This window comes from Haliaeetus albicilla, chromosome 14, assembly GCF_947461875.1.
Source record: "Haliaeetus albicilla chromosome 14, bHalAlb1.1, whole genome shotgun sequence".
Taxonomy (NCBI): domain Eukaryota; kingdom Metazoa; phylum Chordata; class Aves; order Accipitriformes; family Accipitridae; genus Haliaeetus; species Haliaeetus albicilla.
In genome coordinates, this window is record NC_091496.1 from 38,688,389 (window position 1) to 38,701,340 (window position 12,952).

At 57.2% G+C, this 12,952-nt stretch overlaps 1 long non-coding RNA gene across 3 annotated transcripts; it reads left to right on the top strand.

Moving 5' to 3' along the window:
- The first annotated feature begins 40 nt into the window (after window positions 1-40).
- LOC138689016 (uncharacterized) lies at window positions 41-9,715 on the top strand. Of its 3 annotated transcripts, none has more exons than XR_011327832.1 (3): window positions 41-106; window positions 7,718-7,816; window positions 9,295-9,715. It is a non-coding gene; the product is annotated as an uncharacterized lncRNA (long non-coding RNA). The 3 variants fall into 3 exon arrangements; XR_011327831.1 differs by lacking the exon at window positions 41-106 and adding an exon at window positions 6,937-7,022; XR_011327833.1 differs by lacking the exons at window positions 41-106; window positions 7,718-7,816 and adding an exon at window positions 8,229-8,348.
- The last annotated feature ends 3,237 nt before the right edge of the window (window positions 9,716-12,952 follow it).

Consider the following 12,952-nt stretch of genomic DNA (forward strand, 5'->3'; position numbering starts at 1 on the left):
CCGGGGGGGCTGCCGGGGGAGGGGCCGGGGCGGGGCCGGTGGGAGCCCAGGCAGGAGCGGAGCGGAGCGGAGCGGCGGCCGGGGGGCGGCTGCCCCTCGGGAGAAGGTGAGCGGGGCCGGGCGCCCCTCGGACCGCGAACGTCGGAGGCGGGGGTGGCCCGGGGGAGGTGGGGGCCGCCTGTGCCGAGGCCGAGCCCTGGGGACTCACGGGGGGGCTGGGAGCACGTGCGCGCGGGGGGGGGGGGGGAGGCTCACAGGGCGGCTGTGACCACGTGCGCGCGGGGGGGGGGGGCTCACAGGACGGCTGGGAGCACGTGCGCGCGGGGGGGGGGGGGGGGCTCACAGCGCGGCTGTGAGCACGCGCGCGCGCGGGGGGGGGGGGTGAGCACGTGAGCGCGCGGGGGGGTGCTCACCGGGCCCCGTGGCGGGGCTGCGCAGTCGGCCGGCGGGTTCCGGGGAAAGCCCCGAGGAGGACGGCGGGGTCCGTGTCGGACGCACGGAGCGGTAGCGGGGCCGCGCCGTGCCGTGCCGAAGCGGCGGCGGCGGCGGGCGCTGCCCGGAGCCGGGCGGGGGGTGCCGCGCCGTGCCGGAGCGGCGGCGGCGGCGGGCGCTGCCCGGAGGCGGAGCCGGGCGGCGAAAGCGCGCCGGAGCTGCCCGGAGCGGCGCTGGGGGCTCGGCGGGAACTGCGGCTGCGCCGGCGTGGGGGTGAGCGGAAACGGAAGCGGCGTCCCCTCGGGGTCAGGCAGCGGGGCAGGCTGCCTCCCGGGGCATGCCGGGAGCTGTAGTTTTCGCGGACTCGGCGGCCGGGCGGCAGCGTGGCTCTCGGGCGCGGCGTAGTCCTGGCTGCCGCCGCGGCCCCCGGAGTCCGACCAGGTCAGCCTCAGGAGCGTTGCCGGTTTCGCGTGGTTTTCCGCGGGCTTCCCGCTGCGCCCGCTCCCCGACCAGCCGTGCGGACGCGCCTCCCGGGCGCATGCGCCGTCCTGCGCGTGGGGCAGCCCGGCGTTCGCTCGCCGGCTCTGACCCCTCCGGCGCATGCGCGGTCCCTGGGAGCAGCGTGGTGGCGCGCAGGGCGGGGGTCTCAGCGGCAGCGGGCGAGCGCCGGGACCGCGGGTGAGGCGAGCGATCCCCTCCGGCGGGGGCGGTGGCGGGGGGTGCCTCCTGGCCGCGCGGGGCTGGCGGGACGGGAAGCTGCGAAGCGGCCGCCGCGGCAGGCTCCCGGTCCGCCGGAGGCGAGCCGGGCCAGGGCAGCGGCGGGCAGTTCCCCGAGAGCCGATAGAAGGGAAGAGGGGACGGAGGCGGGCACCCCCCAGGCGCGGCCAGCGGGCGCCTCCCCGAGTCGCCGGAGCTCCCCCGGCGCCTTCGCTCGGCCCGTGCGGCTGCCCCCAGCTCCAGCCCCTCCCCTGAAGCCTGTGCTGTAGCCGCAGGCAGCCCCCGAGCCCTGTCGTGAGGGCAGCAAGCTGGCCCTGCGATGTTCTCGAGTCTCCCTGAACGTGGGTGCCGTTAGCAGCGGCGCGGGGAACGAGCGGCGTCTGCGGAAGCCCCTGCGGAAGGAGGGGCTCCGGCCAGGGTCGAGCTACGGTAATAACGGTCACTGCTGCCTCTTTCCCTCTCCCAGAGGCCACGCTGTGAGTGCGGTTGTCCGTTCGTCCCCGGGGATGCCGTTGACTGCAGCAGCCTCAGGCTTGCGTGGGCTGTCTCTGCCTGGCCTCCCTCTCCTCGAGGCGCGGGAGCACAGAGGGACAGGCGGAGCGCTTACTGGCTGTGGACGGGAGCTGCTGAAGCCGGAGAGGCCGCAGAAAGGTAAAGAAGAAGAAACGGAAGGCCATCTGGCTGGCAGCTGCCTCCCGCTGCAGCCAAGAGAGAGCCTGCCTCTCTGGGTGTGGGAGGATCCCGCCTCGTAGTCCACAGCAGGTCAGACCGCCAGGGTCTGTATGCATGACCAGCAGCGCGGTACGGCCACGTAGTGAGCGAGCGAGCGAGCGAGGCTACGTGTCTAGGAGGCCTCATCTCGTAAGAGCTGCGAGGCGCTCGCGTGTTCCGTTATGTGGAGGACAGCCAAGCGACTGGAGTTACGGAAGACCAAGGGAGGAGAGAAGGAGAAAGAAGCGTCTGAACTGGCAAGGTCTCCTGGCAGCTCCAAGAGCAAGAGCTGTGGTGAGTCCTGGGCCCTCGGGGCCCTGTCGCTCCTCTTGTGCCTCCCGGTCCCTCCCTCCCCCTCTCCTGACCCCCTCGCTTTCTCATGCTGCTGTGACCTTTGTTTGTTTGTTTGTTTGTTTGTTTATTTTGCTTCCCTGTGCCTCCTCTCTTCTGTCTATTCTCTTGTCCTGCTCCCTCTTCCTCCCCCCCTTCCTCTCTCTCTCTCTCTCATTCGACTGCCCCCCTTTCTTTTTCTCTCTGCGTTCTTGTCCTGCTCCCTCTCCCTCTCCCCCCGCCCCATCCCCGTCTTTGTCCTGCAGCCAGTCGCTGTTTTTTCCTTTTCCATCTCCTTGTCCTGATCTGCATCCGCCTCTTTCCCCGCCTCCCAATTTCTCTGGCCTGTTGCCCTGGCGTTCTTTTCCTCTCTGCGCCTGTACGTGACGCTCTGTGTCCCTGCCTTCCTATCTCTCTTCTTCCTACTTTCTGTTTCTATCCCTTTGTCTTGCTCGCTGTTGCTGTTTATTTTTGTCATTCTGGATCCCACTGTCCCCGTCCTCCCTCCTGTTCATCTCTTACTCTCTGTGACCCTTTGTGCTGCTTCCTGCCCCTTTTTTATTCACCCTCCTTCTCTCTGCAGGGCTCCTGATACCTCTCTTTCTAAGTTTCCCAACCCCCTGTGCTTCTCACGGTCTCTGTCTCTGTCAGTCTCTCTCTCTCTCTCTCTCTCTCTCTCCCCCCCCCCTTCTCGTTCCCATTGTTCTTGTCTGTCACGCTGTCTTGCTTCCTGTCCCGTCGTTTCTCGCTGTATCCCTTTGTCCCGCTCCCTGCTCGCATTCGTATTCCTCTCTGTCCTGAGGACCGTCCCAGTTTTTTATCTCCGTCCTGCCGCTGTCCTGATTTTTCCTTCTCTGCCATGTTCCCTGTCCCTTTTTCTGTCTCTTTTCCTCTGTCCCTGCTGCTTATTTCTCCATCTCTGTCCAGACCCCTGTCCCTTCCCCCCCCGCCCCGCCTTGCTGTTCCTCTGCCTTGCTTTCTTCCGCTGCCTTTTCTGTCTGTCTTTCTCTGCCCCATTCCCTCTCCCGCCCTTTCTAACTGTGTCCGCCTGTCCAGCTAGCTGTCGCTTCTTTCTTTTTTCTGTTCCTCAGTACTTTTTTCTTTTTCCGTATCTCTCTCCCGCTGCCCATCGCAGTTGGTTTTTTCCCCTCCGATGCTGGCCTGCTCTTTGTCCCTTTTGTCTCTCTGTGTCCTTCTGTCATGCTCCCTGTGTCTATTTAATCCCTTCATCTCTGTCCTGCAGCCCGTCGCTACTTTTTTTTTTCCTCTTCCGTCCCTTCGTCCTGCTCCCCGTCCTTGTCTCTCTTTCCCTTGGTTCTGCCTCCTGTCCTTTTTTCCTTTCTTGCTCCATCTCTCTGTCCTGCTCCCTATCCCTCCCGCGCTCTCTCTGTTTCTGCGTCCTTCTCCTTGCCTTTCCCCACGGTGTCCGTCTTGTACCCTCTTTGGTTTTCTTGTTTTCTGGGTGGCTGGGCCCGGCTACCCGCGGGGGTGCTTCGGCTGGGGGGTTTGGGGTGGGGGCCTGGCCGTGCCGGTGATGGCGGGGAAATAAAGCCTGAAACGGCAATCGTGAAGCGACGCCCTGCCTGTGCTGGGGCTGCCCCGCAGAGGCGTGGGGCCGGGCCCTCCGCAGGTCCCGAGCACTCCCCGAAACTACGTGTGGGGCCCCGGGGGTGCAGGGCTGTGGGGTGGCTACGCTCAGCGTCGCCCGTGGGCACTGCAGGGTCAGAAACGGAGAACAAGTTTTCTGTTCCTGGGGCTTGACAACAGGCTCGCGTGGCTGATGTGGGGGCTCGGAAACAGACCGAGCTGCGCGGCTTTGGGCCCAGAAACAGAGGTCCGGCCCTGCGTGTTTGGGCCTTGAGAACGGGCTCAGCAGCCGGGTTTTTTGGCTCCCAAATGGGCCCCGAGTCAGCTGGTGCGGGGTCCAAAAGCGGGAGCCGGCTTGGCTGGTTTTGCAGGCGGGTGGGAGGGTGTTGGGGGCTGCGGGGGGAAGCGGGGGGCGGGCAGGGTGCGTGGACCCTCCCCGGAGATGGGGGTCTGGTTGTGTCGGACGCCGAAGTTTGGGAGTCCGGCACGCAGCAGGCCGAACTCAACATCTGTGATGGTCTGTGGGGGGGAAGGGCGCTTTTCAGACCCCACGTGCCCTCTTTGAGTCCAGCTCTTCTTTCTGCGCTGCTCAGAATAGTTGTTAAGTAATTAATCGCGCAAACTAACGAATATTTATTCGGCGTGTAACTCTGATGTTTAATCCCAATGCTCCAGTTTTGACAGCAGTTGATATACAACCTTATGGAAAGCCCAGACCGTTGCACGTAGCTGGAGCTTGTAAGGAGAAGCAGCTGAAATCAGCCGGAGCTTCAGCGCGGAGCTGGGGCTTCAACGAGCCAGAACTGTAGCAAGCGGGAGCTGGAACGAGGCGGGGTGTCCGCTGTCTGGAGCGTGCATTAGCCAGAGGCAAAAGTACCTGCGGCTGTAAGGAGCAGGAGGCGCGATTAGCTGGAGCGTCTTTTCGCTGGAGCGTCCGTCGGCCGGACTGCGCTCCCAGCACGGCGGAAGAGCGGCCGGGCGCAGGCAGGGCTGTCCGCAGCAAGCTGCTCCGAGCGGCAGGGAGGCGAGTTGTCCTTCTGCCAGCGGGGAGCCCGGCCTCTTCCCTCGGGCATGCAATCCACACCGCGCTCCTCTCTCTGCGTGGAGGGTCTCTCCCGGTCCGTTCCCGCGGGCAGAAGCGAGGTGGGGGTCCCCCGTCTCTCCTGGGGCAGCCCCCCCCGCGAGGGGGCGCGGGCGAGGTGTCGTCGTCCCCTCGGTACCGGGCAAAGGGGAGAGAAACCGGCCGGCGGGAGCTCCTGGGGTGCAGAGCCCTTCCGGCAGAATCCTCCCCTGTCTTTCCACCGATGGCTGGGTGTGACGAGCAGGTTCATTTCTTTGTTTCCTCTTCTCCCAGCGTCACCTTCCGCATCACACGAAGAAAATCCTGCGTGGTCAATTCCGCTTGCTGCTCAGGTAATCGCACGTGTCGGGCTGGGGGAGCGGAGAGAAACACTTGCGAGTTCGAGGGCACTACAGATGCTCCACGTTAAACCCACAGAGAAGGCAAATTTGCTGCTAGTGCAGAAAAGCTGATGGAAAAATTGCTGTTCACAGATCGTGCCCTGTTCCTGAACTGGTCCCTTGATGTGTTTTTGTTTCAGGGGAAAGAATGAAATTTCCTGTCTGGTAAATTCAGAGCTGCCTGTTAGCTTCTTCAGGGTCGAGTGTTTCTCTTCTCTCTGTTCATACTGATTTGATGGGCAAGTTGGAAATAGCCTTTTACTTTTTTATGTATAACTGAATTTTTAGGAATATGTGGTGTCCCCGTAGTTCATTTTGGAGCACCTAGATGCCAGTAGAAATGTAATGAGCGAAACATGATGGGAACTGGTACTTCAACTTGATTTTTATTTGGGTTTTTTTTCTTTCCTTCCCCATGAAGAGTGTTGATGGCATGTTGTCCCGTGGGACAATCCCCATTCCGTTCAGCGGAGTCTTCAGTCTAGGACTTTTAAGTGGAAAAAATTTGTCCTTCCAAAAAGGGACTAGTCATTCCTAGGACCGAGGCATAGACTTGGAGAGTCGCTTAAGTACGTGATCGGAATGAAAGCCAACTTTCAGTTGATGTTGCTGCTGTTGGTCTTTGCTTTCATTGATTTCTCCACCACTCCCTCGTGGTTGGGAGCTCTGAATCGTAATGTTTTTCGGTCTCTAACACATTTCCACCCCCACCCCCCAAAAAAAGGAGAGGCAGTGTTTAAAAGTTAATTAGTTTCCTCACAAACGCGTGAGTAAATAGAATTTGAGTTATGATGATTAAAACCATATAAATGACACCAGTCTTGCAGATCTGGACTATTTCGGAACAGGCATTCATCACACGCAGAAGTCGTCAGGGTACGTACGGATCACCTGCGCTTCATGCTCTGACAAGACAAAATGCTGAGGCAGGGATGAGCTCTGAAAGAAGAAGAAAGAGAAAAAAAAAAAAGGCGGCTACAGGGTCACGGTTTTGTTTTGTTGTTGTTTGATTTTAGAGAGTGCAATATTGACTGGTGCCAGCCTGCAGAGCTCTTGTGCTGCCTGAGCTCTCCTTCTCTTTCGTGGCTGTAATTGTCGTTTGGATAATTGTAGAAGAGCAATTAAGTTACTTGCCTCTGTGAATGTGCTGGTAATACCAGGAAGGCAAATGCTTGAACCAGTAGTGAATAACTTGGCGACGAGTAGAATTTCTGAAGGAAGAACAGCAGCAGCAACAGGAAGCAAATAGCAAGTGACCAAAAACTCGCGCGCGTCAAAGGCATCAAAGCTTTCTTGCCGAACGTTGTTTGGCAATATGTTCCAAATGGCTTTTTTTGGTAAACGTAAATTTTCAGGAAGTTCAGGGCTCTGTGTGGCAAAACGTGTCCCTCTGCGTACGCGTCCTGCTACGTAAGTAGCATGGGTCAGTGGCAAGTCCAGTGGCAGGGCTGCTGTGCCCTACTCTCGACGTTGCCGTGGTAGTGTTGCGGTATTTAGACCTTCACGGACGGGCCGAGGAACGGAAGGAGAATGCCCGTTTTCTGTACGGGCTCAGAATGCCGACCCTTTTGTCTGCCTGCCGCTCCCCTGTGCGTGAGATGAAGCTGTTTTATTTTTCTCCCTTGTTCCTGGTCTAAATATTTCTGGAGCTGTCGCTGCTGTGGGTTTGCAATTGGCGTTACTGCGTTTTTGTAGCGGTCTAGCGATGGGTCGTTTCTGCTGTGGCGAAGCGTCGAGATACGGTTTTCGGTTTAAAGCGTCAGAAACTACGTTCACGGAAACCGGTAACTCGCGGCGTAGGGGAAACCGATCTGGCGCGTGCAGCTGTGCTCGCAGGGCTGCTCGGTGGCTCCTCATCAAAACGGCAGGCTGTGTGCGTGGACATCCGTAGGGTTGCGCTCTGGGTCCGAGAGCGTTAACGTATTTTTGCTGTTGGAAGATGGAATGGAGCGTGTGCCTGTTAAATCTCAGGGCGGTCAAAAGCTAGGAGGGACCCTGAGCGGGTTTGGTGGCACAACTGCGGTTTTAAAAGATCTTGACCGTTTGGAGCAACGGCCTGGAAAAAAATGATTCCTTTTTTGCAACGAGGCAGTTCGCAAGGACAGATGTGTTGCTGTGCTCTTTAGCAAAACTACTCAACTTGCGACGTATAGGGTGATGAAGCCTCGGCTATACTAAGGCTTGAGAAAATGTATGTAGGTCTCTATGTCTGTCACCTGCGTGTATCTAGGAAAGTGAGTTCTAGTGAAAGTAAAGTTGCCAATGAGTCAAAAAAGAAAGGGAAAAACAAAAAAGGCACGGTTGTCTGAAAAAATGCAAAAGCTCTAGTGGCCTGTGTCAACAACTGTACCGAAGGTGACGCAAAAATACTTTTTCCTCCGCTCAGTCGTACTGTCTTCGCCAACCTTCACAAAAAAAAAAAAAGGCAGCTTTGGATTCCTACCCAGCTTTGTGCTAATGTTTTTTTTTCTTCTCTCAGCTGGATGTCAGCTGGCACCGTTTCGCCCTGGTTGCCCTTTCTTCTGCCGTGACGGTAGGAGACAGATGGAAAGATTCCGTAGTGGCCTGCAAGTACAAGGTACGCCTACGATGTGTGTCTGCATTTTTCCAAAGGTACTTGCGGTATGGACTTTAACGTTGAGAGTGTGCCAACTCTCCTTCTACTTTTTTTTACATGAAATATTTTAACACAAATACTAAAAGTACGTTCTGTTCCGGAGCACGTTACACCTATACAAAGTTTACTTCCCTCAGTTTATTTTCTCTTCCTGAAAGCATAATCTTCTGTTGCTGTGTGCTTGCTAGTAAATGATACTGTGAAAATAATTTTGTACTAAAAGAGGGAAGAAACTGTTCGTAAGAGTTCAGCTGTTCAGAAGAAACAGACTTTGTTTTCACGATAAAAGCTTTATGCTTTTACAGTCAATGATTTTTTTTTTTTTAAATATCTTATAGTAGTACTCAAAAACGTTAACGGAGATCATTAGCATCTGTACTAAAAGCAGTCAAGGTCAAAGAAGAGACGTGGACAAAACAGGACAAACGGGCGTCGCATCTGTGCGTTGTCCAGGCTTTCCCAGGAAGCATTAGCAGCCTTGTAACTAGTGACAGTGAGTCCTGAGGTGTTTTTGATGAGTTACTGCTTCAGTAATGTATTTTTTCCTTTAACCTACAGTGTGTAATTTTGACTTCAGTTGGAAAGAGATTTTCCAAAATGGAAGTCTTTCTCTCTCAAAGAAATTTTGTTTTGTGAACTTCCCATCAGAGTGGATCTTCAGAGGTGATTGACTTGACAGTAGAAGTCATCAGTAACGAGACTTTTCACTCTCTTTAAAAAAAGAAAAAAAAAAGAAAAAAGTCAATTTCCTTCCAAAGACCCAAGCGCAGCCCATCTTCCTAAAGTTGATGGCATCACTGGTCTTTGGTTTCTCAGTTGTAACAGTCGAGATCACATGAAAACGTGTTGCTCTGCATGCTTCGGTACTGCCAAAAGCATTAGGGAATCCGCCAGTCCTTTTTGGTAGTCTGAGGTATTGCAGCACTGGGGATTTTACAAATTGACTTGCATTGTTTAAACTGTAACTGCCAAATAGCTGTAGTATATGATGTTAGGTGTATGTAAGCAGTTAGGTATTTTTCTAAATGTTTAAAAAGAGAGGCAACTGAATGTTATGGGGATTTTTTCCTGATGTTTTGACGGAGTGCTCTGAAGTACTTTCTTTCTGCCTGGCTTTCAATGGTGTGTTTCCCTGGCAGTTCAGTAGCACCTCTCTTGGGCAGCTCAGCTGGCCAGGTGTCCCTCCGCGTTCTGTAAAACGCACAAAAACCCCTAGTCACGTTATAACTGTGTACTTTGGAGAGAGATAATTTAATGGTATGAATTCAGAGCTGTGCAAGTTAAGGTAATGGAAAAGGAAAAATCAAATACTTTTACAGTATAAGTATTTTTATTGGACGTATATAAACATGGGCACACCTTTTTAGTGTAGAGTGAATTATTGAGATTTATTCTTTATTTTTCATTTTGCTCTTTGGAGTTCTCCACTTCACTTTCAGCTTTATTCACCAAACAAGCAAGATGCAAAGCGGCAGCAGCAGGAGCGCAAGGGCTGTAGCTGTTGGGGTGGATCCGTAAGCGTAGATTCTGATTGCGTACGACCTCGTCCCGCAGCCTCCCAGGGTTATCTCCCTGCAGCAGTGCTGTAAGGAAGGGAGGAGACGTTTTCCAGCACCGGCAAGAGTGTTTACTTGTATGCTAAGAAGGTGTTCAAAATGGTATCGATTAGCCTAAATGCTGATTTTAAGTGTTCAAATAGCTCTTAACTTTTAAAGGAGGTGGTGTATTTCGAGCTGACCTGTTTACCTGGAATCCTCCTTTAGCTCAGCGACTCTTCTTGTGCACCCCCAGCCTCTGCTGGCAGGGCGGTATGAGAAGCTGGAAGGCCCTTGACTTAGTATAAACACTGCTTAGCAACAACTACAGCATCGGTGTGTTGTCAACATTATTCTCATCCTAAATCCAAAATGGCCCTGTACCAGCTACTCAGAAGAAAATGAACTTTATTCCAGCCGAAACCAGGACAACCCCAAACCCTCTGATTCTGGGACTGCAACGGAAAAAACCAAACGACTTTGGGACTCCTGGGAAAGCCAAATGCGCCTGGATTTGTGCAGCTGGAAAGCAAAAAACCCACCCCATTTTCATGCACAAACCCACAACCAAAAGATCACCCCTTTTTATGTTGTGGGAAAGCACTGAAACACACCCCAAACGGAGTATTTTGAAAAAGCAAAAAACTCCCCCGTTAGGGGAAGATTGGGGATGAAGCACAAGCAGTTTGAGGGGCGTTGCTGGGGGTCCTCCCAGCGTGGATGATCTGGTGTGGATGCTCTGTTGCGGGTTATCCCAGGTGAGTTACCTGCTGTGGATCATCCTGGGTGGACTCCCTGGGGTAGGTCATCCCCACCCATGTCCCCCCATGCACCTCTGTACCCTCACCTACCCTCTCCCCGGCGTGTGTTTCTCCCCCATATATGCTCCCCGCTGCTTCAGCCCGCCCCCTTCACCCATTCAAGTTTTTAACCCACGCGAGTTGTTTCCCCCCGCATCCCCTGCTCTTCTATCTCCTGTCCCCCGCCCCGGCTTCCTTTCCCTCTTCCGTACTCCACCCACCCCCCACCCCCCCCCACCCCCATCATCCGTCAGGCTCCAGACCCCTGGCATGCTGCCTGCACCCCATTCTCTGTCATTTTTTTTTCTTCTTTTCCTTACAAGTTGTTGTTGTTTCTTTTAAAGGATTAAACTGTTTTCGTTTCAAGCCACGAGTTTTCTCCCTTTCGCCCTTCCGATTGTCTCCCCGTCCCACTGGGGGCGGGGGAGCGAGTGAGCGGTCGCGTGGGGCTTTGTTGCTGGCTGGCGTTAAACCACGACACGAGGTGAGTTGCAAGCCCTGCCTGGCTAATGCTGGAGGCTCTCTGTGTTCCTCCTGCCATCCTGACGGGCCGTCCTTGTTCTTCATTGCCGCTTTATAGCGAGCGCCTCTCGCGCTGTAAGCGGCAGTAGTACTGGGGCCGCGCAGGTACTGCGTGTTGCAGGCAGCAAAGGGCAATTGTGACGCTTGCTGGCGGGAGCGGCAAGGAGTGCGGAGCCACGCTCCTGTAGGGAGCAAAGACGGAACCTCGAGGGCTCTACGGTCATCTGCTGAGGACTACTAATATCCCGACAGGCCTCTTTGCTTTCCCTGCTTCACGTCTGATTACTTTGCACGCCGGAGGGCGGGGCGGTAAGTAACACCGTGCAGCGTCTCTTCGATCAGAGACAAGCCCCGCACAAGAAGCCTTGCGTGCGTGCAGGATTAGGAGAGCGGAGTTCCGATAGCACAGAGGTGAGGAAAGGTGCGCCCACCCCAACTGAGCCCCAGGGTCGCCAGGGTATCGCTCGCTTGCAGGTGGGCCGCTCGCCTCTGGTGCGCTGGGACGCGGCGTTTCCTGCTGGACAGAGCTGCCCCTCTGGCAGAAAGCAGCTTTGGGTCTCTTGTGGCCTGCCTTCAGGCTGTCACCTGAACCAGGTGTTATGTTTGGGTTTTTTTTTTTAAATCTCTCGCCAGCAGCTGTTGACTGGCTGCTTTCACTCCCGCAACCCTGATGCCACATGCAGAGGGATACAGCAGTCCCTGGGGCTTGCTCCAGGGGACCAACCCCCCCCCTCCCCCCCCGCCGTTTGCAGGTCCCTGTGCTGCTTCTCCTCTCTAGATAATGGGGTGGGGGGGCAGGGACAGAAGCGACCACCCGAGTTGTCTGTTGTTTGCACTTGACTGCTGTAAACGCTCCAGGCACTCGGGTGCTTTTTGGAACGGAGGCGATGAAGATGACGGCCCGGGCTGCGAGTGGGGAAAGGGCAGGGCAATGTAAGCCCTGTGCCCCCAGTAAGTAGTTGCCGCCTGTGGCTGGTCTCTGCTGGGCTGAGCTGTCAGTCATCCCTCATCCAGCTGCTGCTCAGAAGAGGATCGTTACGGGGATGCGGATGCTGCTGCCCGGTGACCGAAGGTGGGAACTGGCGTTGGGGAGGGGCGCATGCGCGGTGGCGTGTGTCGGTGGGAATCCAGCTGTGGCCGGGCAACCGAGACGCGTTACAGCAGCTCGACAGCTGCGCATGCGCGGCGGCGCGTTGAGGGCGCTCGCCGCTGTTGCCGGGCAACCGAAGCACGACACGGCGCATCGGCAAGGGCGCGTGCGCGGCGGCGCGCTTTACGGCGCTCCCGCTGTTGCTCGGCAACCAAAACCCGTTACGGCAGCTCGGCAAGGGCGCGTGTGCGTTGACTCGTTTACGGCACTGGCCGCGGTTGCCTGGCAACCAAAGCGCGACGCGACGCCTCGGCAAGGGCGCATGCGCGGCGGCCCGGTTTAAGGCGCTCCTGCTGTTGCCTAGCAACCGAAACGCTTTACGGCTGCTCGGCAACGGCGCGTGCGCCGCTGCCCGTCTACCGCGCTCGCTGCTGTTGCCTGGCAACCAAAGCGCGACACGACGCCTCCGCAATCGCGCATGCGCGGCGGCGCGGTTTACGGCCTCCTGCTGTTGCCTAGCAACCAAAAGGTGTTACGGCAGCTCGGCAACCGCGCATGTGCGTTGGCGCGTTTGCGACACTGGCCACTGTTGCCCGGCAACCGAAGCGCGGCGCGGCGCCTCGGCAACCGCGCATGCGCGGCGGCGCGGTTTACGGCGCTCCTGCTGTCGCCTGGCAACCGAAACGCGGCCCTGGCGTTCGGGAGCCGCGCATGCGCGATGGCGCCTTTTGCCGCCCTCCTGCTGTTGCCTAGCTACCAAAACGCGGTACGGCAGCTCGGAGCCGCGCATGCGCGGTGGCGGCGCGTTTCGCCAGCGCTCTCTTCCGCCACCTATTGAACAGACTTCGGTACTGCAGCTGGGCCGCCGCCCATGCGCGCTGGCGCCTTGTGCCAAGCGCTCGCCGCTGCCACCTCGCGGCCAATGTTCGGTACTGCAGCTCGGAGGCTGCGAGGGCGCGGGGCTGCCGCTGTCCTGCACGTGCCGTCCGACGGTAACGGCAGTGCGGCACCGGCGGGAGGCGCCGCCGCGCTCCTTGCTTCCTCCCGGTGACGAACCGCCGCCGGCAAGGAAAGCTTGCACGGGCTCTCTGCCTGGCCTCCCTCTCCTCGCGGCGCGGGAGCACAAAGGGACAGGCGGGGCGCTGACCGG